This window comes from Arachis hypogaea, chromosome 10 (genome assembly GCF_003086295.3).
Source record: "Arachis hypogaea cultivar Tifrunner chromosome 10, arahy.Tifrunner.gnm2.J5K5, whole genome shotgun sequence".
NCBI classification, from domain to species: domain Eukaryota; kingdom Viridiplantae; phylum Streptophyta; class Magnoliopsida; order Fabales; family Fabaceae; genus Arachis; species Arachis hypogaea.
This window is the reverse complement of record NC_092045.1, coordinates 15,750,128-15,774,389: the sequence shown is the minus strand read 5'-3', so window position 1 is coordinate 15,774,389 and position 24,262 is coordinate 15,750,128. Positions and strand designations below refer to the sequence as shown.

The following is a 24,262-nucleotide window of genomic DNA, read 5'->3' as shown; positions in this document are numbered from 1 at the left end:
GAGCTTAATCAACAATTGCTCCTAATGACAGAATAGTTAGCAGACTTTAAAGAGATGCTCCATGAAACTAAAGTTGCTAACAAGAGCATAGAACTGCAGTTGAATCAAGCAAAACAGCAAATATCTAAACAGATAACAGAGGAATGTCAAGCAGTTCAATTGAGGAGTGGGAAGACACTGAATACCACTGCTCAAAAGAGCAGAAAGCCAAACAAGGAACAATTGACAGAGGATAGTCAAACCACTGTTCAAAATCCCTCTGAGGACAGTAAGAGCCCAGAGAGGAAAGTTATTGGCGTTCAAACGCCAGAAAGGGAAGGAAAGCTGGCGTTAAACGCCCATTCCTTGCCCAGTTCTGGCGTTCAAACGCCAAAAAAGGGGGAAAAGTTGGCGTTAAACGCCCATTTTCCACCCAATCCTGGCGTTCAGACGCCAAGGGTAGATCAGACACCTGAGAGTGCTGACAGTAATCCCTCTAACAAGGCTTCTTCAACCACTTCTGTAAGGAATAAACCTGCAGCTTCTAAGGTTGAAGACTATAAAGCCAAGATGCCTTATCCTCAAAAACTCCGCCAAGCGAAACAGGATAAGCAATTTGCCCGCTTTGCAGACTATCTAAGGACTCTTGAAATAAAGATTCCGTTTGCAGAGGCACTTGAGCAAATACCTTCTTATGCTAAATTCATGAAAGAAATCTTAAGTCATAAGAAGGATTGGAGAGAAACTGAAAAAGTTTTTCTCACTGAAGAATGTAGTGCAGTCATATTAAAGAGCTTACCAGAAAAGCTTCAAGATCCAGGAAGCTTTATGATACCATGCACATTAGAAGGTGCTTGCACCAAGACAGCCCTATGTGATCTTGGAGCAAGCATCAATCTAATACCTGCATCCACTATCAGAAAGCTTGGGTTGACTGGAGAAGTCAAACCAACCCGGATATGCCTCCAACTTGCTGATGGCTCCATTAAATATCCATCAGGCATAATAGAGGATATGATTGTCAAGGTTGGGCCATTCGCCTTTCCAACTGACTTTGTGGTGCTGGAAATGGAGGAGCACGAGAATGCAACTCTCATTCTAGGAAGACCCTTCCTAGCAACTGGACGAACTCTCATTGATGTACAAAAAGGGGAAGTAACCCTGAGAGTCAATGAGGATGAGTTCAAGTTGAATGCTGTAAAAGCTATGCAGCATCCAGACACACCAAATGACTGCATGGGCGCTGACATTATTGACTCTCTGGTAGAAGAGATCAATATGACTGAAAGCCTAGAATCAGAGCTTGAGGACATCTTCAAAGATGCTCAACCTGATCAAGAATAACTAGAGGAAGCAAAGGAATTTTCGAAAATTCCTCAGGAGGAGGATAAGCCTCCCAAACCTGAACTCAAACCACTACCACCATCCCTGAAATATGCATTTCTGGGAGGGGGTGAAACTTTTCCAGTGATTATAAGCTCTGCTTTAAATTCACAGGAAGAGGAAGCACTGATTCAAGTGCTAAGAACATACAAGACAGCTCTTGGGTGGTCCATAAGTGATCTTAAGGGTATTAGCCCAGCTAGATGCATGCACAAGATCCTGTTGGAGGATAATGCCAAACCAGTGGTCCAACCACAAAGGAGGCTAAATCCAGCCATGAAGGAGGTGGTGCAGAAAGAGGTCACTAAATTACTAGAGGCTGGGATTATTTATCCTATTTCTGATAGCCCCTGGGTGAGCCCTGTCCAAGTTGTCCCCAAAAAGGGAGGCATGACAGTGGTTCATAATGAAAAAAATGAACTGGTTCCTACAAGAACAGTCACAGGGTGGCGTATGTGTATTGACTACAGAAGGCTCAATACAGCCACCAGAAAGGATCATTTTCCTTTACCATTCATAGACCAAATGCTAGAAAGACTAGCTGGTCATGATTATTACTGCTTTTTGGATGGCTATTCAGGCTACAACCAAATTGCAGTAGATCCTCAGGACCAAGAGAAAACAGCATTCACTTGCCCTTCTGGCGTGTTTGCCTATAGGAGGATGCCTTTTGGTCTGTGCAATGCACCTGCAACCTTTCAGAGGTGCATGCTCTCTATCTTCTCAGATATGGTAGAGAAATTTCTGGAAGTCTTCATGGACGACTATTCAGTATATGGAGACTCATTCAGCTCCTGTCTTAATCACCTAGCACTTGTCCTGAAAAGGTGCCAAGAGACTAACCTGGTTTTAAACTGTGAGAAATGTCACTTTATGGTGACTGAAGGAATTGTCCTTGGGCACAAAATTTCAAGCAAGGAAATAGAGGTGGATAAGGCAAAGGTAGAGGTAATTGAAAAATTACCACCACCTGCCAATGTTAAGGCAATCAGAAGCTTTCTGGGGCATGCAGGATTCTACAGAAGGTTTATAAAGGATTTTTCGAAAATTGCAAAACCTTTGAGTAACCTGCTAGCTGCTGACACACCATTTGTGTTTGACACACAGTGTCTGCAGGCGTTTGAGACCCTGAAAGCTAAGCTGGTCACAGCACCAGTTATCTCTGCACCAGATTGGACATTGCCATTTGAATTAATGTGTGATGCCAGTGACCATGCCATTGGTGCAGTGTTGGGACAGAGGCATAACAAGCTTCTGCACGTCATTTATTATGCCAGCCGTGTTCTAAATGACGCACAGAAGAACTACACAACCACAGAAAAAGAGTTACTTGCAGTGGTCTATGCCATTGACAAGTTTAGATCCTATCTAGTGGGATCCAAAGTAGTTGTGTACACTGACCATGCTGCTCTTAAATACTTACTCACAAAGCAGGATTCAAAACCCAGGCTTATAAGATGGGTGTTGCTTCTGCAAGAGTTTGATATAGAAATAAGAGACAGAAAAGGGACAGAGAACCAAGTAGCTGATCATCTGTCCCGAATAGAACCAGTAGCTGGGGCGTCCCTCCCTTCTACTGAGATCTCCGAGACTTTCCCAGATGAGCAACTCTTTGCCATTCAGGAAGCTCCATAGTTTGCAGATATTGCAAATTATAAAGCTGTGAGGTTCATACCCTAGGAGTACAGCAGCGTGCAAAGAAAGAAATTAATTTCAGATGCTAAGTACTACCTCTGGGATGAACCATATCTCTTTAAGAGATGTGCTGACGGAGTGATCCGCAGATGTGTACCCAGAGAAGAAGCACAAAGGATCCTATGGCATTGCCATGGATCACAGTATGGAGGACATTTTGGAAGTGAGCGAACAGCCACTAAAGTCCTCCAATGTGGCTTCTACTGGCCTACTCTCTATAAAGATTCCCGAGAGTTTGTGCGTAACTATGACAGTTGCCAAAGAGCTGGTAACTTGCCTCACGGATATGCCATGCCTCAACAAGGGATATTAGAGATAGAATTGTTTGATGTATGGGGAATTGACTTCATGGGGCCATTCCCACCATCATACTCAAACACTTACATTCTGGTGGCAGTGGACTATGTATCTAAGTGGGTAGAAGCAATTGCTACACCCACTAATGATACCAAGACCGTGCTGAAATTCCTCCAGAAACACATCTTCAGCAGGTTTGGTGTTCCCAGAGTACTAATCAGTGACGGGGGCACTCATTTCTGCAATAGACAGCTACACTCTGCTATGGTTAGATATGGAATTAGTCACAAAGTGGCAACTCCGTATCATCCACAGACAAATGGGCAAGCTGAAGTCTCTAACAGAGAGCTAAAAAGAATCCTGGAACGGACTGTGATAGCCCGAAGAAAGGATTGGGCAAAGAGCTTGGATGATGCTCTGTGGGCATACAGAACAGCATTCAAGACTCCTATAGGAACCTCTCCATACCAACTGGTGTATGGGAAGGCCTGTCATCTGCCCGTGGAACTGGAACATAAAGCCTACTGGGCAACCAGATTCCTAAACATGGATGCACAGTTAGCTGGTGAAAAGAGACTGCTCCAGCTAAATGAGCTAGAGGAGTTCAGACTCAGTGCCTTTGAAAATGCAAAAATTTATAAGGAAAAGGCAAAGAAATGGCATGACAAGAAGTTGTCAACCAGAGTCTTTGAGCCAGGACAAAAAGTTCTGCTCTTCAACTCTAGGCTCAGACTGTTTCCAGGAAAACTTAAATCCCGATGGAGGGGTCCGTATGTGATTACAGGAGTGTCACCATATGGATATGTTGAGCTTCAGGATATTGATTCTGACAAAAAGTTCATTGTTAATGGACAGAGAATCAAGCATTATCTTGAAGGCAATTTTGAGCAGGAATGCTCAAAACTGAGACTTGAATGATTCTCAGTGAAGGTCCAGCTAAAGACAGTAAAGAAGCGCTTGCTGGGAGGCAACCCAGTCATTAGGAGGTTATATGTTTTGTTTTTACAAAGGCAAGTCTTAAAAATGAAGGAATTCACAGAGTTACAGAAGGATTCAGCTCAAAAAGCAGAGAAAAAGAGCTTACTGGCGAAAAAACGCCAGTAAGGGGCATTTTGGGCGTTAAACGCCAGAATGGGTACCATTCTGGGCGTTTAACGCCAGAAATGGTGCCATTTTGGGCGTTAAACGCCAGAATGGGCACCATTCTGGGCGTTTAACGCCAGGTGTGCAGCATCCTGTGCGTTTAGAAAAACGCCCAGTGATAAAGGAATTCTGGCGTTTAATGCCAGCCAGGGCACCTGGCTGGGCGTTAAACGCCCAAAAGGGGCATCAAATGGGCATTAAACGCCAGAATGGGTGCCATTCTGAGCGTTTAACGCCAGAAAGGTGGGGGGACCACAATTTTGTTTTCAAATCAAATTTTTTCAAACTTTCCATTTCTTACCCATATTTTTCTACAAAAACACATTTCAATCTCTCATCACTCACTTTCAAATTTTCAAAAAAATCAAAAATCATTCTTCAAATCTCTCAAATCATTCCTAAATTTTGTTCAAAAACTCACCCTTCTCTCAATTTCTTTCCATATCTTCTCAATTCTCCTTTCAAATTCTTCTTTTTTTTCGAAATCTCCCCTCCCCACCTTATAAATACACGTTTGACCCCCCTCATTCCACCACACCATTCGAATTTACTCTTCCTCTCTCTCTTCTTTCCTTTCTTTTGCTTGAGGACAAGCAAACCTCTAAGTTTGGTGTGCTTTTCCGTGATCACTAAGCCAAGATTCATCAAGATCATGGCTCCTAAGGGAAAACAAACCAATTTAAGAGGAAAGAAAGAGAATAATCCAAAGAATCTTTGGAATCAAGAGAAGTTCTTAACCAAAGAACATGAAGACCATTATCACAAAATAATGGGTCTGAGGTCAGTGATCCCGGAAGTAAAATTTGATCTGAAAGAAGATGAGTATCCGGGGATCCAAGAGCAAATTCGAAACAGAGGATGGGAAGTTCTAACCAATCCTGAAATAAAGGTTGGAAGGAACATGGTTCAGGAATTCTACTCAAATCTGTGGCTAACAGATAAGCAGAGAATGACTGGAACTGCTTACCATACCTACAGAACCATGGTCAGAGGGAAAGTTATGTACTTCCATCTGGACAAAATAAGAGAAATCTTCAAATTACCTCAACTGCAAGATGATCCTGAATCCTTTAATAGGAGGATGGTGAGAGCAGATAAAGGGTTGGATCAAGTTCTAGAGGACATATGCCTCCCTGGAACTAAGTGGATAACCGATTCAAAGGGTGTCCCAAACCAACTCAAGAGAGGAGATCTCAAACCAATTGCAAGAGGTTGGCTAGACTTTATTGGGCGTTCCATACTACCCACTAGCAACCGTTCTGAGGTCACCATCAAGAGAGCAGTGATGATTCATTGCATTATGCTTGGAAAAGAAGTGGAAGTTCATCATGTGATTGCTTGTGAGATCTACACAATTACAAATAAGAATTCCACTGAAGCCAAATTGGCTTACCCAAGTCTAATCTCCTTGCTCTGTAAAGAGGCTGGGGTGAAGATGGGAGTAGATGAGTTCATACCCATTGAGCATCCAATCACCAAGAAGTCAATGGAAGGACAAATGCAAGACAACTCTATCAAGAGGTGGGCGCAGGAATTCCTCCCTGAATTCACAAGAATTGACTACTGGACCAGCCTAGAAGCATCTATCACCAAGTTGCAAGAGACTATGGAGCAGCTGAAGGAAGAACAGCAGAATCAGAACTGCATGCTCTGCAAATTGCTGAAGGAACAAGAGAAGCAGGGGCGTGAACTCCAAGAGTTGAAACGCCAAAAGCTCTCCTCTCAAGCTGAGGGAGCATCCACTTCTCAAAATCAAGGTTGTTGAGTCCTAACTCTGTGAAAACCTCTATCATTAGGAGCCTATTTTTGCGTTTTTTTTTGTTTTCTAGTCTAATCTTATATCTATTTTTGAGTCTTGTTCTTAATTCATAATTAATAAAATTTAAAATTCATGTCTTAAAGCTATGAATGTCCTATGAGTCCATCACCTCTCTTAAATGAAAAATGCTTTAATCACAAAAGAACAAGAAGTACAGGATTTCGAAATTTATCCTTGAAACTAGTTGAATTAGTTTGATGTGGTGACAATAATTTTTGTTTTCCGAATGAATGCTTGAACAGTGCATATGTCTTTTGAATTTGTTGTTTTGAGAATGTTAAAATTGTTGGCTCTTGAAAGAATGAGGAAAAAGAGAACTATTATTGAGGATCTAAAAAATCATCAGATTGATTCTTGAAGCAAGAAAAAGCAGTGGATACAAAAAAAAAATTTTGAAAAAAAAGAGAGAGAAAAAGAAAAAGAAAGGAATAAAGTTGTGATCTGGTGCGCGAAATTGTGAACAATACTTTTCACAACTCTCATAATCCCCGGTCATGAACCCCAAAAACTTGGTGTTCAAAACCATGGCATTAACACAACTTCGCACAACTAACCAGCAAGTGCACTGGGTCGTCCAAGTAATAAACCTTACGCGAGTAAGGGTCGATCCCACAGAGATTGTTAGTATGAAGCAAGCTATGGTCATCTTGTAAATCTTAGTCAGGCAGACTCAAATGGATATGGTGATGAACGAAATAAACACAAAGGTAAAGATAGAGATACTTATGTAATTCATTGGTAGGAACTTCAGATAAGCGTATGAAGATGCCTTCCCTTCCGTCTCTCTGCTTTCCTATTGTCTTCATCCAATCCTTCTTACTCCTTTCCATGGCAAGCTTATGCAAGGGTTTCACCGTTGTCAATGGCTACCTCCCATCCTCTCAGTGAAAATGTTCCTATGCTCTGTCACAGCATGGCTAATCATCTGTCGGTTCTCGGTCAGGCCGGAATAGAATCCAGCGATTCTTTTGCGTCTGTCACTAACGCCCCGCCTGCTAGGAGTTTGAAGCACGTCACAGTCATTCAATCATTAAATCCTACTCAGAATACCACAGACAAGGTTAGACCTTCCGGATTCTCTTGAATGCCGCCATCAGTTCTAGCCTATACCACGAAGACTCTGATCTCACGGAATGGTTGGCTCGGTTGTCAGGCGAGCACTCGGTTGTCAGGGGATCAACCATGCATCGTGCAATCAGGAATCCAAGAGATATTCACCCAATCGAAGGTAGAACGGAGGTGGTTGTCAGTCACACGTTCATAGGTGAGAATGATGATGAGTGTCACGGATCATCACATTCATCAAGTTGAAGAACAAGTGATATCTTAGAACAAGAACAAGCGGAATTGAATAGAAGAACAATAGTAATTGCATTAATACTCGAGGTACAGCAGAGCTCCACACCTTAATCTATGGTGTGTAGAAACTCCACCATTGAAAATACATAAGAACAAGGTCTAGGCATGGCCGAATGGCCAGCCTCCCAAAGTGATCAAAAGATCTAAAGAAAAAGGTTCCAAAGATCCAAAGACTTCTCTTGGAGTTAAACGCCAGCTTTTATGCCAGTTTGGGCGTTTAACTCCCATTTTGGTGCCAGTTCCAGCGTTTAACGCTGGGATTTCTGAGGGTGACTTTGAACGCCGGTTTGGGCCATCAAATCTTGGGCAAAGTATGGACTATCATATATTGCTGGGAAGCCCAGGATGTCTACTTTCCAACGCCGTTGAGAGCGCGCCAACTGGGCTTCTGTAGCTCCAGAAAATCCACTTCGAGTGCAGGGAGGTCAGAATCCAACAGCATCTGCAGTCCTTTTTAGTCTCTGAATCAGATTTTTGCTCAGGTCCCTCAATTTCAGCCAGAAAATACCTGAAATCACAGAAAAACACACAAAATCATAGTAAAGTCCAGAAAAGTGAATTTTAACTAAAAACTAATAAAAATATACTAAAAACTAACTATATCATACCAAAAACATACTAAAAACAATGCCAAAAAGCGTACAAATTATCCGCTCATCACAACACCAAACTTAAATTGTTGCTTGTCCTCAAGCAACTGAAAATCAAATAAGATAAAAAGAAGAGAATATGCAATGAATTCCAAAAACATCTATGAAGATCAGTATTAATTAGATGAGCGGGGCTTTTAGCTTTTTGCCTCTGAATAGTTTTGGCATCTCACTCTATCCTTTGAAATTCAGAATGATTGGCTTCCTTAGGAACTCAGAATCCAGATAGTGTTATTGATTCTCCTAGTAAAGTATGATGATTCTTGAACCCAGCTACTTATTGAGTCTTGGCTGTGGCCCAAAGCACTCTGTCTTCCAGTATTACCACCGGATACATACATGCCACAGACACATAATTGGGTGAACCTTTTCAGATTGTGACTCAGCTTTGCTAGAGTCCCCAATTAGAGGTGTCCAGGGTTCTTAAGCACACTCTTTTTGCCTTGGATCACAACTTTATTTCTTTCTTTTCTCTTTTTTTTTTCGTTTTTTTTTTCGAATTTTTTTTAATAGAAATGCTTTTTCTTGCTTCAAGAATCATTTTAATGATTTTTCAGATCCTCAGTAACATGTCTCCTTTTTCATCATTCTTTCAAGAGCCAACATTCATGAACCACAAATTCAAAAGACATATGCACTGTTTAAGCATACATTCAGAGAACAAAAATATTGCCACCACATCAAAATAATTAAACTGTTATAAAATTCAAAATTCATACAATTCTTTTCTTTTTCAATTAAGCACATTTTTATTCAAGAAAGGTGATGGATTCATAGGACATTCATAACTTTAAGGCATAGACACTAAGACACTAATGATCACAAGACACAAACATGGATAAACATAAGCACAAAAAATTCGAAAAACAGAAGAATAGAGAACAAGGAAATCAAAGAACGGGTCCACCTTAGTGATGGCGGCTCTTTCTTCCTCTTGAAGATCCTATGGAGTGCTTGAGCTCCTCAATGTCTCTTCCTTGTTTTTGTTGTTCCTCTCTCATGATTCTTTGATCTTCTCTAATTTCATGGAGGATGATGGAATGTTCTTGATGCTCCACCCTTAGTTGTCCCATGTTGGAACTCAACTCTCCTAGGGAGGTGTTTAGTTGCTCCCAATAGTTTTGTGGAGGAAAGTGCATCCCTTGAGGAATCTCAGGGATCTCATGATGAGTGGGGTCTCTTGTGTGCTCCATCCTCTTCTTAGTGATGGGCTTGTCCTCATCAATGGGGGTGTCTCCCTCTATGTCAACTCCAACTGAATAACAGAGGTGACAAATGAGATGAGGAAAGGCTAACCTTGCCAAGGTAGAGGACTTGTCCGCCACCTTATAAAGTTCTTGGGCTATAACCTCATGAACTTCTATTTCTTCTCCAATCATGATGCCATGGATCATGATAGCCCGGTCTATGGTAACTTCGGACCGGTTGCTAGTGGGAATGATTGAGCGTTGTATAAACTCTAACCATCCTCTAGCCACGGGCTTGAGGTCATGCCTTCTCAATTGAACCGGCTTTCCTCTTGAATCTCTCTTCCATTGGGCGCCCTCTTCACATATGACTGTGAGGACTTGGTCCAACCTTTGATCAAAGTTGACCCTTCTAGTGTAAGGGTGTTCATCTCCTTGCATCATGGGCAAATTGAATGCCAACCTTACACTTTCCGGACTAAAATCCAAGTATTTCCCCCGAACCATAGTAAGATAATTCTTTGGATTCGGGTTCACACTTTGATCATGGTTCTTGGTGATCCATGCATTGGCATAGAACTCTTGAACCATCAAGATTCTGACTTGTTGAATGGGGTTGGTAAGAACTTCCCAACCTCTTCTTCGGATCTCATGTCGGATTTCCGGATATTCACTCTTTTTGAGTGAAAAAGGGACCTCGGGGATCACCTTCTTCAAGGCCACAACTTCATAGAAATGGTCTTGATGCACCCTTGAGATGAATCTTTCCATCTCCCATGACTCGGAGGTGGAAGCTTTTGCCTTCCCTTTCCTCTTTCTAGAGGTTTCTCCGGCCTTGGATGCCATAAATGGTTATGGAAAAACAAAAAGCAATGCTTTTACCACACCAAACTTAAAATGTTTGCTCGTCCTCGAGCAAAAGAAGAAAGAAGAAAGTAGAAGAAGAAGAAATGAGGAAGAAGGGAATGGCTTTGTGTTCGGCCAAAGGGGAGAGAAATGGTGTTTAAGGTGTGTGAAAATGAAGGAGTGAAGGAGGGTTTATATAGGAGAGGGGGAAGGGTAGGGTTCGGCCATTTGAGGGTGGGTTTGGGTGGGAAAGTGGTTTGAATTTGAATGGTGAGGTAGGTGGGGTTTTATGAAAGATTGATGTGAGTGGTGAAGAAAAAGAATGGATTTGATAGGTGAGGGGTTTTTTTGGGGAAGGGGTGTTGAGGTGATTGGTGAATGGGTGAAGAAGAGAGAGAGAGTGGTAGGGTAGGTGGGGATCCTGTGGGGTCCACAGATCCTGAGGTGTCAAGGAAAAGTCATCCCTGCACCAAATGGCATGAAAAAACACGTTTTTAGCCATTTCTGGCGTTAAACGCCGGGCTGGTGCCCATTTCTGGCGTTTAACGCCAGCTTCTTGCCCTTTTCTGGCGTTTAACGCCAGTCTGGTGCCCCTTTCTGGCGTTAAACGCCCAAAATGGTGCCAGACTGGGCGTTAAACGCCCAACAGCTAGCCTCACTGGCGTTTAAACGCCAGTAGGTGCGTCCTCCAGGGTGTGCTATTTTTCTTCCTGTTTTTCATTCTGTTTTTGCTTTTTTCATTGATTTTGTGACTTCTCATGATCATCAACCTACAAAAAAAGATAAAATAACAAAAGAAAATAGATAAAATATAACATTGGGTTGCCTCCCAACAAGCGCTTCTTTAATGTCAATAGCTTGACAGAGGACTCTCATGGAGCCTGACAGATACTCAGAGCCATGTTGGAACCTCCCAACACCAAACTTAGAGTTTGAATGTGGGGGTTCAACACCAAACTTAGAGTTTAGTTGTGGCCTCCCAACACCAAACTTAGAGTTTGATTGTGGGGGCTCTGTTTGGCTCTGCTTTGAGAGGAGCTCTTCATGCTTCCTCTCCATGATGACAGAGGGATATCCTTGGGCCTTAAACACCAAGGATTCTTCATTCACTTGAATGATCAGCTCTCCTCTATCAACATCAATCACAGCCTTTGCTGTGGCTAGGAAGGGTCTGCCAAGGATGATGGATTCATCCATGCACTTCCCAGTCTCTAGGACTATGAAATCAGTAGGGATGTAATGGTCCTCAACTTTTACCAGAACATCCTCTACAAGTCCATAAGCTTGTTTTCTTGAATTGTCTGCCATCTCTAGTGAGATTTTTGCAGCTTGCACCTCAAAGATCCCTAGCTTCTCCATTACAGAGAGAGGCATGAGGTTTACACTTGACCCTAAGTCACACAAGGCCTTCTTGAAGGTCATGGTGCCTATGGTACAAGGTATTGAAAACTTCCCAGGATCTTGTCTCTTTTGAGGTAATTTCTGCCTAGACAAGTCATCCAGTTCTTTGGTGAGCAAAGGGGGTTCATCCTCCCAAGTCTCATTTCCAAATAACTTGTCATTTAGCTTCATGATTGCTCCAAGGTATTTAGCAACTTGCTCTTCAGTGACATACTCATCCTCTTCAGAGGAGGAATACTCATCAGAGCTCATGAATGGCAGAAGTAAGTCCAATGGAATCTCTATGGTCTAACTTTGAGCCTCAGATTCCCATGGTTCCTCATTGGGGAACTCATTCGAGGCCAGTGGACGTCCAGTGAGGCCTTCCTCAGTGGCGTTCACTGCCTCTTCTTCCTCCCAAAATTTGGCCATGTTGATGGCCTTGCACTCTCCTTTTGGATTTTCTTCTATATTGCTTGGGAGAGTACTAGGAGGGAGTTCAGTAATTTTCTTGCTCAGCTGACCCACTTGTGCCTCCAAATTTCTAATGGAGGACCTTGTTTCAGTCATGAAACTTTGAGTGGTTTTGATTAGATCAGAGACCATGGTTGCTAAGTCAGAAGTATTCTGCTTAGAACTCTCTGTCTGTTGCTGAGAAGATGATGGAAAAGGCTTGCTATTGCTAAACCTGTTTCTTCCACCATTATTATTATTATTGAAACCTTGTTGAGGTCTCTGTTGATCCTTCCATGAAAGATTTGGATGATTCCTCCATGAAGGATTATAGGTGTTTCCATAGGGTTCTCCCATGTAATTCACCTCTTCCATTGAAGGGTTCTCAGGATCATAAGCTTCTTCCTCAGATGAAGCTTCCTTAGTACTGCTTGGTGCATTTTGCATTCCAGACAGACTTTGAGAAAACATATTGACTTGTTGAGTCAATATTTTGTTCTGAGCCAGTATGGCATTCAGAGTGTCAATCTCAAGAACTCCTTTCTTCTGACTAGTCCCATTGTTCACAGGATTTCTTTCAGAAGTGTACATGAATTGGTTATTTGCAACCATTTCAATCAGTTCTTGAGCTTCTGTAGGCGTCTTCTTCAGATGAAGAGATCCTCCAGCAGAGCTATCCAAAGACATCTTGGACAGTTCAGAGAGACCATTATAGAAAATACCTATGATGCTCCATTCAGAAAGCATATCAGAAGGACACTTTCTGATTAATTGTTTGTATCTTTCCCAAGCTTCATAGAGGGATTCTCCTTCCTTCTGTCTGAAGGTTTGGACTTCCACTCTAAGCTTACTCAATTTTTGAGGTGGAAAGAACTTTGCCAAGAAGGCATTGACTAGCTTTTTCCAAGAGTCCAGGCTTTCTTTAGGTTGAGAATCCAACCATGTTCTAGCTCTGTCCCTTACAGCAAAAGGGAATAGCATAAGTCTATAGACCTCAGGGTCAACCCCATTAGTCTTGACAGTGTCACATATTTGCAAGAATTCAGCTAAAAACTGATGAGGATCTTCCAAAGGAAGTCCATGGAACTTGCAATTCTGTTGCATTAGAGAAACTAATTGAGGCTTAAGCTCAAAGTTGTTTGCTCCAATGGCAGGGATAGAGATGCTTCTCCCATAGAAGTCGGGAGTAGGTGCAGTAAAGTCACCCAGCACCTTCCTTGCATTGTTGGCATTGTTGTTGTTTTCGGCTGCCATGAGTTCTTCTTCTTTGAAGAATTTGGTCAGGTCCTCTAAAGAGAGTTGTGCTTTGGCTTCTCTTAGCTTTCTCTTTAAGGTCCTTTCAGGTTCAGGGTCAGCCTCAACAAGAATGCTTTTGTTTTTGCTCCTGCTCATAAGAAAGAGAAGAGAACAAGAAAATGTGGAATCCTCTATGTTACAGTATAGAGATTCCTTGAAGTGTCAGAGGAAAAGAAGAGTAGAAGACAGAAGTAGAAAATTCGAACTTATCAAAGAAGATGGAGTTCAAATTTTGCATTAAGGGATAGTGTTAGTCCATAAATAGAAGGATGTGAAAAGGAGGGAAGTGATTTTCGAAAATTAAGTTAAAAAAAAATTTGAAAACATTTTTGAAAAACATTACTTAATTTTCGAAAATGAAAGTGGGAAAGAAATAAAGTGATTTTTGAAAAAGATTTTGAAATTAGAAATCAAGAGAGATTTGATTGAAAACTATTTTGAAAAAGATGTGGTTAAGAAGATATGATTGGTTTTTAAAAAATGTGATTGAGAAGATATGATTTGAAAAACATTTTAAAAAGATTTGATTTTGAAAATTAAAAACTTGACTAACAAGAAAAGATATGATTCAAGCATTAAACCTTTCTCAACAGAAAAGGCAACATACTTGAAATGTTGAATCAGATCATTAATTGATAGCAAGTATTTTTAAAATTAGAAAGAAATTGATTTTGAAAAAGATTTGATTGAAAAATTATGATTTGAAAAAGATTTGATTTTGAAAAGATTTTGAAAACTTAAAAAAATTTGATTTGAAAACAAAATCTTCCCCCTTTAGCCATCCTGGCGTTAAACGCCCAGAATGGTGCACATGCTGGCGTTTAATGCCCAAAATACTACCCTTTTGGGCGTTAAACGCCCAACCAGGTACCCTGGCTGGCGTTTAAACGCCAGTCTGTCCTTCTTCACTGGGCGTTTTGAACGCCCAGCTTTTTCTGTGCAATTCCTCTGCTGAATGTTCTGAATCTTCAATTCTCTGTATTATTGACTTGAGAAGACACAAATTAGAAATATTTTTGGATTTTTAATAATAATGAAATAATCAAAATGCAACTAAAATCAAATGACAATGCATGCAAGACACCGAACTTAGTAGTTTGTATACTACTGACACTAACAAAATGAGAATGCATATGAGACACTCAAAACACTCAAGTCAATAGAATTCAAAGATCAGAGCACGAAAATTATCAAGAATTACTTGAAGATCTTTTAGGACACATGAATGAATGCATGCATTTGACACCAAACTTAAGATGAGACACTAGACTCAAACAAGAAATTTTTGGATTTTATGATTTTTTTGAATTTTTTGTGTTTTTTGAAAATTAGATGGAAAAAGATATCAAAATTCTTAATGAGAATTCCAGGAATCAGTGCAATGCTAGTCTAAGACTCCGGTCCAGGAATTAGACATGGCTTCACAGCTGGTGGACGAAATTGTGATCACTTGTATGTATTTATAAAAGATGTATACTCTGAGGGCATTGTTTATTTTCTTCACAATCTCGTTCAACTAACCAGCAAGTGTACTGGGTCGTCCAAGTAATAACCTTACGTGAGTAAGGGTCGAATCCACAGAGATTGTTGGTATGAAGCAAGCTATGGTCACCTTGTAAATCTCAGTCAGGCAAATTAAACATTATTTATGGGTTTGAGGATAGGAATAATAAAAAGAAATAAATAATAAAAGGGATAGAACACTTATGCAGATTCATTGGTGGGAATTTCAGATAAGCGGATGGAGATGCTGTAGAGCTCTTGGACGCCTGCTCTCCTACTCCTTCTACTCAATCCTTCTTACTCCTTTCCATGGCAAGCTTTGTATAGGGGTTCACCATCAACTGTGGCTACTTTCATTCCTCACGGGGAAATAACCTGTGCGGCTGTCACTCGCACAGCTAACCAGTCTGGAGGCATCACCCATGGCTGATGGCTACATCCCATCCTCGCAGTGAAAACTATGCTAACGCACTCTGTCACAGTACGGCTAATCACCGGTTGGTTCCCGCTCCTACTGGAATAGAATCCCTCTTTTGCGTCTGTCACCAACGCCCAGCAGGTTAAAGTTTGAAGCACGTCACGGTCATTCATGATCGGAATCCTACTCGGAACACCACAGACAAGGTTGGACTTTCCGGATTCCCAGGATCCTACTCGGAACACCACAGACAAGGTTGGACTTTCCGGATCCAGATGAATGCCGCCAACTATCTAACTTATACCATGAAGATTCTGTTGGGGAATCTAAGAGATACGCATTCAAGCTCTGTTGCATGTAGGACGTAAGTGGTTGTCAATCACTCGCGTTCATAATTGAGAATGATAATGAGGGTAATCTGACTCATAACATTCATCATGTTCTTGGGTACGAATGAATATCTTGGAATAAGAATAAAAGAGAATTGAATAAAAGATAATAGAATTGCATTAATACTTGAGGTACAGCAGAGCTCCACACCCTTAATCTATGGTGTGCAGAAACTCCACCGTTGAAAATACATAAGCAAAGAGTTCAGGCATGGCCGAATGGCCAGCCCGCTCTAACGTGATCACAGGATCAAAATACAATCCAGGATGTCTAATACAATAGATAAATGTCCTATATATACTAGACTAGCTACTAGGGTTTACATGAGTAAGTAATTGATGCATAAATCCACTTCCAGGGCCCACTTGGTGTGTGCTTGGGCTGAGCTTGATGAATTCACGTGCTAAGGCATATCTTGGCATCAAACTTCAGGTTATGACGTGTTTTGGGCGTTCAACTCCGGATCATGACGTTTTTCTGGCGTTTAACTCCAGACAGCAGCATGTACTTGGCGTTTAACTCCAAGTTACGTCGTCGTTCTTCGAATAAAGTATGGACTATTATATATTGCTGGAAAGCCCTGGATGTCTACTTTCCAACGCCGTTGAGAGCGCGCCAATTGGAGTTCTGTAGCTCCAGAAAATCCATTTCGAGTGCAGGGAGGTCAGATTCCAACAGCATCAGCAGTCCTTTTGTCAGCCTTCTTCAGAGTTTTGCTCAAATCCCTCAATTTCAGTCAGAATTTACCTGAAATCACAGAAAAACACACAAACTCATAGTAAAGTCCAGAAATGTGAATTTAACATAAAAACTAGTGAAAACATCCCTAAAAGTAGCTTAAACTTACTAAAAACTATATGAAAACAATGCCAAAAAGCGTATAAATTATCCGCTCATCACAACACCAAACTTAAATTGTTGCTTGTCCCCAAGCAACTGAAAATCAAATAGGATAAAAAGAAGAGAATATACTATAAAGTCCAAAATATCAATGAATATTAATTTAATTAGATGAGCGGGACTTGTAGCTTTTTGCTTCTGAACAGTTTTGGCATCTCACTTTTTCCTTTGAAGTTTAGAGTGATTGGCTTCTCTAGGAACTTAGAATTTTAGATAGTGTTATTGACTTTCCTAGTTAAGCATGTTGATTCTTGAACACAGCTACTTATGAGTCTTGGCTGTGGCCCTAAGCACTTTGTCTTCCAGTATTACCACCGGATACATAAATGCCACAGACACATAACTGGGTGAACCTTTTCAGATTGTGACTCAGCTTTGCTAAAGTCCCCAGTTAGTGGTGTCCAGAGCTCTTAAGCACACTCTTTAGCGTTAGATCACGACTTTAACCATTCAGTCTCAAGCTTTTCACTTGGACCTTCATGACACAAGCACATGAATAGGGACAGCTTGATTTAGCCGCTTAGGCCTGGATTTTATTTTCTTGGGCCCTCCTATCCATTGATGCTCAAAGCCTTGGATCCTTGCTACCCTTGCCTTTTGGTTTTAAGGGCTATTGGCTTTTTCTGCTTGCTTTTTCTTTCTATTTTATTTTTTTTTTCACTGCTTTTTCTTGCTTCAAGAATCAATTCATGAATTTTTCAGTTCATCAATAACATTTCTCTTTGTTCATCATTCTTTCAAGAACCAACAATTTTAACACTCATAAACAACAAGATCAAAAATATGCACTGTTCAAGCATTCATTCAGAAAACAAAAATTATTGCCACCACATCAATATAATTAAATTAAATTCACTAATAATTTCGAAAATTATGTACTTCTTGTTCTTTTGAATTAAAACATTTTTCTTTTAAGAGAGGTGAAAGACTAATGGATTTTATTCATAGCTTTAAGGCATGGTTTACACACTAATGATCATGAAGTAGAAACACAAAAACATAGATAAACATAACACTTAAAAACCGAAAACAGAAAGAAAATAAAGAACAAGGAATGAATCCACCTCTTAGTGGCGTCTTCTTCTTGAAGGACCAATGATGTTCTTCAACTCTTCTATGTCCCTTCCTTGCCTTTGTTGCTCCTCCCTCATAGCTCTTTGATCTTCTCTTATTTCTTGAAGAGTGAGGGCGTGTTCATGGTGTTCCACCCTTAGTTGTTCCACGTTTTGGCTCAAGTCTTCTAAGGAGGTACTGAGTTGCTCCCAATAGTTGTTGGGAGGAAAGTGCATTCCATGAGGCATTTGTTGATGAACTTCCTCATGTTCTCCTTGGAGGCCGTGAGGGACTTCCCTTGTTTGCTCCATCCTTTTCTCGGTGATGGGCTTGTCTTCTTCAATGGAGACATCTCCATCTATGATAACTCCAGCTGAGTAGCATAAATGGCATATGAGGTGGGGAAGGCTAGCCGTGCCATGTATGAAGGCTTGTCAGCTATTTTGTAGAGTTCATTGGCTATGACTTCATGAACCTCTACCTCCTCTCCAATCATGATGCTATGGATCATGATTGCCCGATCCACAGTAACTTCAGATCGGTTGCTTGTAGGGATGATGGATCTTTGGATGAACTCCAACCATCCTCTAGCTACAGGCTTGAGGTCCAGTCTTCTTAGTTGGACTGGTTTGCCTTTGGAGTCTACTCTCCATTGGGCGCCTTCCACACAAATGTCCATTAGGACTTGGTCCAACCTTTGATTGAAGTTGACCCTCCTTGTGTAGGGGCGTTCATCACCTTGCATCATGGGTAGATGAAACGCCAACCTCACATTTTCCGGACTGAAATCTAAGTATTTCCCCCGAACCATTGTGAGATAGTTCTTTGGATTCGGGTTCATATTTTGATCATGGTTCCTTGTGATCCATGCATTGGCATAGAACTCTTGAACCATCAATAATCCGACTTGTTGCATGGGGTTGGTTATGACTTCCCACCCTCTTCTTTGGATCTCATGTCGGATTTCCGGATACTCATTCTTTTTGAGCTTGAAGGGGACCTCAGGGATCACCCTCTTCTTTGCCACAACATCATAGAAGTGGTCTTGGTGGCTCTTGGAGATGAATCTCTCCTTTTCCCATGATTCGGAAGTGGAAGCTTTTGCCTTCCCTTTTCCTTTTCTTGAGGAAACTCCGGTCTTGGGTGCCATTGATGGTGAATGAAAAATAAAAAGCTAGGCTTTTTACCACACCAAACTTAAAATTTGCTCGTCCTCGAGCAAAAAGAAAAGAAGAGTAGAAGAAGAAGAAGAAGAAAATGTGAGTAGAGAGGGAGAAGGGGGGTTCGGCTATGTAGAGAAGAAGGGGTTATGTTGTGTGAAAATGAAGAAGAAAAGGGAGGTATTTATAGGGAGGGGGGAGGGTTAGGTTTCGGCCATTTTGGGTGGGAATGGGTGGGAAATTGAATTTGAATGTAGTGGGGGTAGGTGGGGTTTATGGGGAAGAGGAGGTTGATGTGAATGGTGCATGGGGTAATTGGGAAGAGAAATTGATGTGATTGGTGAAGGTTTTTGGGAAGGGTGACATTGAGAATGAGATTTGGATTAGGAGAGTGTGAATAGGATTAAAAGAAAAGGTAGGTGGGGATCCTGTGGGGTCCACAGGTCCTGAGGTGGGGATCCTGTGGGGTCCACAGGTCCTGAGGTGAAAAGAAATACCATTCCTTCACCCTATAGGCGTGTAAATTGCCTTCATGCACCATTCTGGCGTTCAAACGCCCATTGGTGCATGTTCTGGGCGTTAAACGCCCATGTGATGCTTGATTCTGGCGTTGAACGCCAGTTTCAAGCTTGTTTCTGGCGTTCAGCGCCAGATTGTCCTCTGCGTGCGCATCCTGGCGTTAAATGCCAGAATGTTGCTTGTTTTGGGCGTTCAGCGCCAGGAAGATGCTCTGTTCTGGCGTTGAACGCCCGCCAGATGCATCTTCTGGGCGCTGAACGCCGGCCCGTGCGTCCTCCAGGGTGAAAATTTTTTTTCTTCTGTTTTTGACTCTGTTTTTAATTTTTTTGATTTTTTCGTGACTCCTCATGATCATGTACCTAATTAAACACAAAAATAACAAAGAAACAAAATAAAATAAAATTAGATAAATAAAATTGGGTTGCCTCCCAACAAGCGCTTCTTTAATGTCAATAGCTTGACAGTGGCTCTCATGGAGCCACAGAGCAATCAAGTCAATGTTGTCTAGTCCCAACACCAAACTTAGAGTTTGGATATGGGGTCTTAACACCAAACTTAGAGTTTGGTTGTGGCCTCACAACACCAAACTTAGAGTTTGACTGTGTGGGCTCTTCTTGACCTTGAACTGAGAGAAGCTCTTCATGCTTACTCTCTTTTGTCACAGAGGGATTGCCATGTGCTTGAAACACAAGGTATTCTCCATTTAATTGAAGGACTAACTCTCCTCTGTTGACATCTATCACAGCTTCTGCTGTGGCTAGGAAAGGTCTTCCTAGGATGATGCATTCATCATCTTCCTTCCTAGTATCTAGGATTAGGAAATCAGCAGGGATGTAAAAGTTTTCAACTTTTATAAGCACGTCCTCTACTATTCCATGAGCTTCTCTCATGGATTTATCTGCCAGTTGTAATGAGAACAAGGCAGATTGTACCTCAATGATTCTTAGCTTCTCCACTACAGAGAGTGGCATAAGGTTTATCCCTGACCCAAGATCACACAGAGCTTTTTCAAAGCTCATGGTGCCAATGGTGCAAGGTATTAAGAACTTGCCAGGATCTTGTTTCTTTTGAGGTAGAGTTTCCTGAATCCAAGTTTCTAATTTATTAATGAGCAAGGGAGGTTTACTTTCCAAAGTCTCATTACCAAACAGCTTGGCATTCAGCTTCATGATAGCTCCTAAATATTGAGCAACTTGCTCTCCAGTCACATCTTCATCCTCTTCAGAGGATGAATAATAGTCAGAGATCATGAATGGCAGAAGGAGATTTAGTGGAATCTCTATGGTCTCTAGATGAGCCTCAGATTCCTCAGGATCCTTATTAGGAAGCTCCTTCTTGCTTGGAGGACGTCCCAGGAGGTCTTCCTCACTGGGACTTTCGTCCTCCTCCTCCCTAGTACATTCGGCCATGTTGACTAAGTCAATGGCCTTGCATTCTCCCTTTGGATTCTCTTCTGTATTACTTGGGAGAATACTGGGAGGAGTTTCAATAACTTTCTTACTCAGCTGGCCTACTTGTGCCTCCAAATTTCTAATGGAGGATCTTGTTTCATTCATGAAACTGAAGGTGGCCTTTGACAGATCAGAGACTATATTAGCTAAATTAGAATTATTTTGTTCAGAGTTCTCTGTCTGTTGCTGAGAAGATGATGGATATGGCTTACTATTATTCAGCCTATTGCGTCCACCATTGTTAAAACCTTGTTGAGGTTTTTGTTGATCCTTCCAGGAGAAATTTGGATGATTTCTCCATGATGGGTTATAGGTATTTCCATATGGTTCACCCAGATAATTAACCTCTGCCATGGCAGGGTTCTCAGGATCATAAGCTTCTTCAGAAGCTACCTCTCTAGTACTGTTGGATGCATGTTGCAATCCATTCAGATTTTGAGAGATCATGTTGACCTGTTGAGTCAACACTTTGTTCTGAGCCAGTATGGCATTCAGAGCATCAATTTCAAGAACTCCCTTCTTCTGAGGGACCCCATTATTCACGGAATTCCTCTCAGAGGTATACATGAACTGGTTGTTTGCAACCATGTCAATGAGTTCTTGAGCCTCTTCAGGCGTTTTCTTCAGGTGAATAGATCCACCTGCAGAGTGGTCCAGTGACATTTTCGAAAATTCAGAGAGACCATAATAGAATATATCTAATAGGGTCCATTCTGAAAACATGTCAGATGGACATCTCTTGGTCAGCTGCTTGTATCTTTCCCAAGCTTCATAGAGGGATTCACCATCTTTTTGTTTGAAAGTTTGAACATCCACTCTCAGCTTGCTCAGCTTTTGAGGAGGAAAGAATTTATCTAAGAAGGCAGTGACCAGCTTATCCCAGGAGTCCAGGCTATCCTTAGGTTGTGAATCCAACCATATTCTAGCTCTGTCTCTTACAGCAAAGGGAAAAGCATGAGTCTGTAGACTTCAGGATTAACTCCATTCGTCTTTACAGTGTCACAGACTTGCAAGAATTCAGTTAAAAACTGATAAGGATCTTCAGATGGAAGTCCATAAAACTTGCAGTTTTGTTGCATTAAAGCAACTAGTTGAGGCTTAAGCTCAAAGTTATTGGCTCCAATGGCAGGAATGGAGATGCTTCTTCCATCAAATTTGGATGTTGGCTTTGTGAATCACCAAGCATTCTCCTTACATTATTATTATTATTTTCGGCCATCTCTTCCTCTTGTTCGAAATTTTCTAAAAGGTTGCCTCTGGATTGTTGTAATTTAGCTTCTCTTAATTTTTCTTCAGAGTCCTTTCAGGTTCCGGATCAGCTTCAACAAGAGTGCCCTTTTCCTTGTTCCTGCTCATAAGAAAGAGAAGAAAACAAGAAAAGAAAAAGGAATCCTCTATGTCACAGTATAGAGATTCCCTTATGTTAGTAGAAGAAGAAAGGGGTAGAAGAATGAAGAGAGAGATTCGGATTTGTGGATGAAGAGAGGTGAAGAGAAGTGTTAGTAATTAAATAATTAAAATAGAAGAAGAAAGAAAAGAAGATTTCGAAAATAATTTGAAAAAGAGGTTAGTAATTTCGAAAATTAAAGATAAGATGAGATTAAAATTAAAATTAAACAATAAAAAAATTTTTTGAAAAAGAGGGGAGAATTTTCGAAAATTTAGAGGGAAAGTAGTTAGTGTTTGAAAAAGATAAGAACAAACAAGATTAGTTAGTTGATTGAAAAGATTGAAATCAAATTTTGAAAAAGATAAGAAGATAAAAGTTAGATAAGATATTTTGAAATCAAATTTTGAAAAAGAAAGATAAAAGATAAAAGATATATTTGAAAAGATTTAATTTTAAATTGACTTAACTAACAAGAAACTACAAGATAAGATTCTAGAACTTAAAGATTGAACTTTCTTAACAAGAAGTAACAACTTCAAATTTTGAACCAATCACATTAATTGTTAGCTAATTTTTCGAAAATTGGATAAAAAGATAAGAAAAAGATTTTTGAAAAATAATTTTTAAAATTTTCGAAAATGCTAAAAAATGAAAAAGATATGATTTTTGAAAAGATTTTGAAAGATAAGATTTTTAAAATTGAAATTTTGACTTGACTTGTAAGAAACAACTAATTTTTAAAAATTTTTGACCAAGTCAACCCAAAATTTCGAAATTTAGAGGAAAATAAGGAAAAGATATTTTGATTCTAAATTGAATGAAAAACACAAAAATGACCCAAAAATGAAAATTTGGATCAAGACACAAGATGCATGCAAGAATGCTATGAATGTCAAGATGAACACCAAGAACACTATGAAGATCATGATGAACATCAAGAACATAATTTGAAAAATTTTGATGCAAAGAAGACATGCAAGACACCAAACTTAGAAATCTTAATGCATGAAAATTATGAATGCAAAAATGCACATGAAAAACAACAAAAGACACAAAACAAGAAATCATCAAGATCAAACAAGAGGACTTATCAAGAACAACTTGAAGATCATGAAGAACACTATGAATGCATGGGATTTCGAAAAAATGCAAGAAAAATTTTAAAGCATGCAATTGACACCAAACTTAAAAATTAACACAAGACTCAAACAAGAAACACAAAATATTTTGATTTTATGATTTTCTAATTTTTTTTTGTATTTTATTGATTTTTTTTTTCGAAAAACATTTTTGGAAAAACGAAAAATAAAAGAAAAATTTTGAAAAAGATTTTTGAAAAGAAAATTACCTAATCTGAGCAACAAGATGAACCGTCAGTTGTCCATACTCGAACAATCCCCGGCAACGGCGCCAAAACTTGGTGGACGAAATTGTGATCACTTGTATGTATTTATAAAAGATGTATACTCTGAGGCATTGTTATTTTCTTCACAATCTCGTTCAACTAACCAGCAAGTGTACTGGGTCGTCCAAGTAATAACCTTACGTGAGTAAGGGTCGAATCCACAGAGATTGTGGTATGAAGCAAGCTATGGTCACCTTGTAAATCTCAGTCAGGCAAATTAAACATTATTTATGGGTTTGAGGATAGGAATAATAAAAGAAATAAATAATAAAAGGGATAGAACACTTATGCAATTCATTGGTGGGAATTTCAGATAGCGGATGGAGATGCTGTAGACTCTTGGACGCCTGCTCTCCTACTCCTTCTACTCAATCCTCTTACTCCTTTCCATGGCAAGCTTTGTATAGGTTCACCATCAACTGTGGCTACTTTCATTCCTCACGGGGAAATACTGTGCGGCTGTCACTCGCACAGCTAACCAGTCTGGAGGCATCACCCATGGCTGATGGCTACATCCCATCCTCGCAGTGAAAACTATGCTAACGCACTCTGTCACAGTACGGCTAATCACCGTTGGTTCCCGCTC

The 24,262-nt window shown here is 40.5% G+C and overlaps 2 non-coding genes across 2 annotated transcripts; both read left to right on the top strand.

Annotated features, from left to right (window-relative positions):
- The first annotated feature begins 12,932 nt into the window (after positions 1–12,932).
- Positions 12,933–13,040, top strand: LOC112719217 (small nucleolar RNA R71). Its single transcript, XR_003161528.1, has one exon. It is a non-coding gene; the product is annotated as a small nucleolar RNA R71 (small nucleolar RNA).
- Positions 13,041–21,602: 8,562 nt separating this feature from the next.
- Positions 21,603–21,706, top strand: LOC112719045 (small nucleolar RNA R71). Its single transcript, XR_003161365.1, has one exon. It is a non-coding gene; the product is annotated as a small nucleolar RNA R71 (small nucleolar RNA).
- Positions 21,707–24,262: the final 2,556 nt, after the last annotated feature.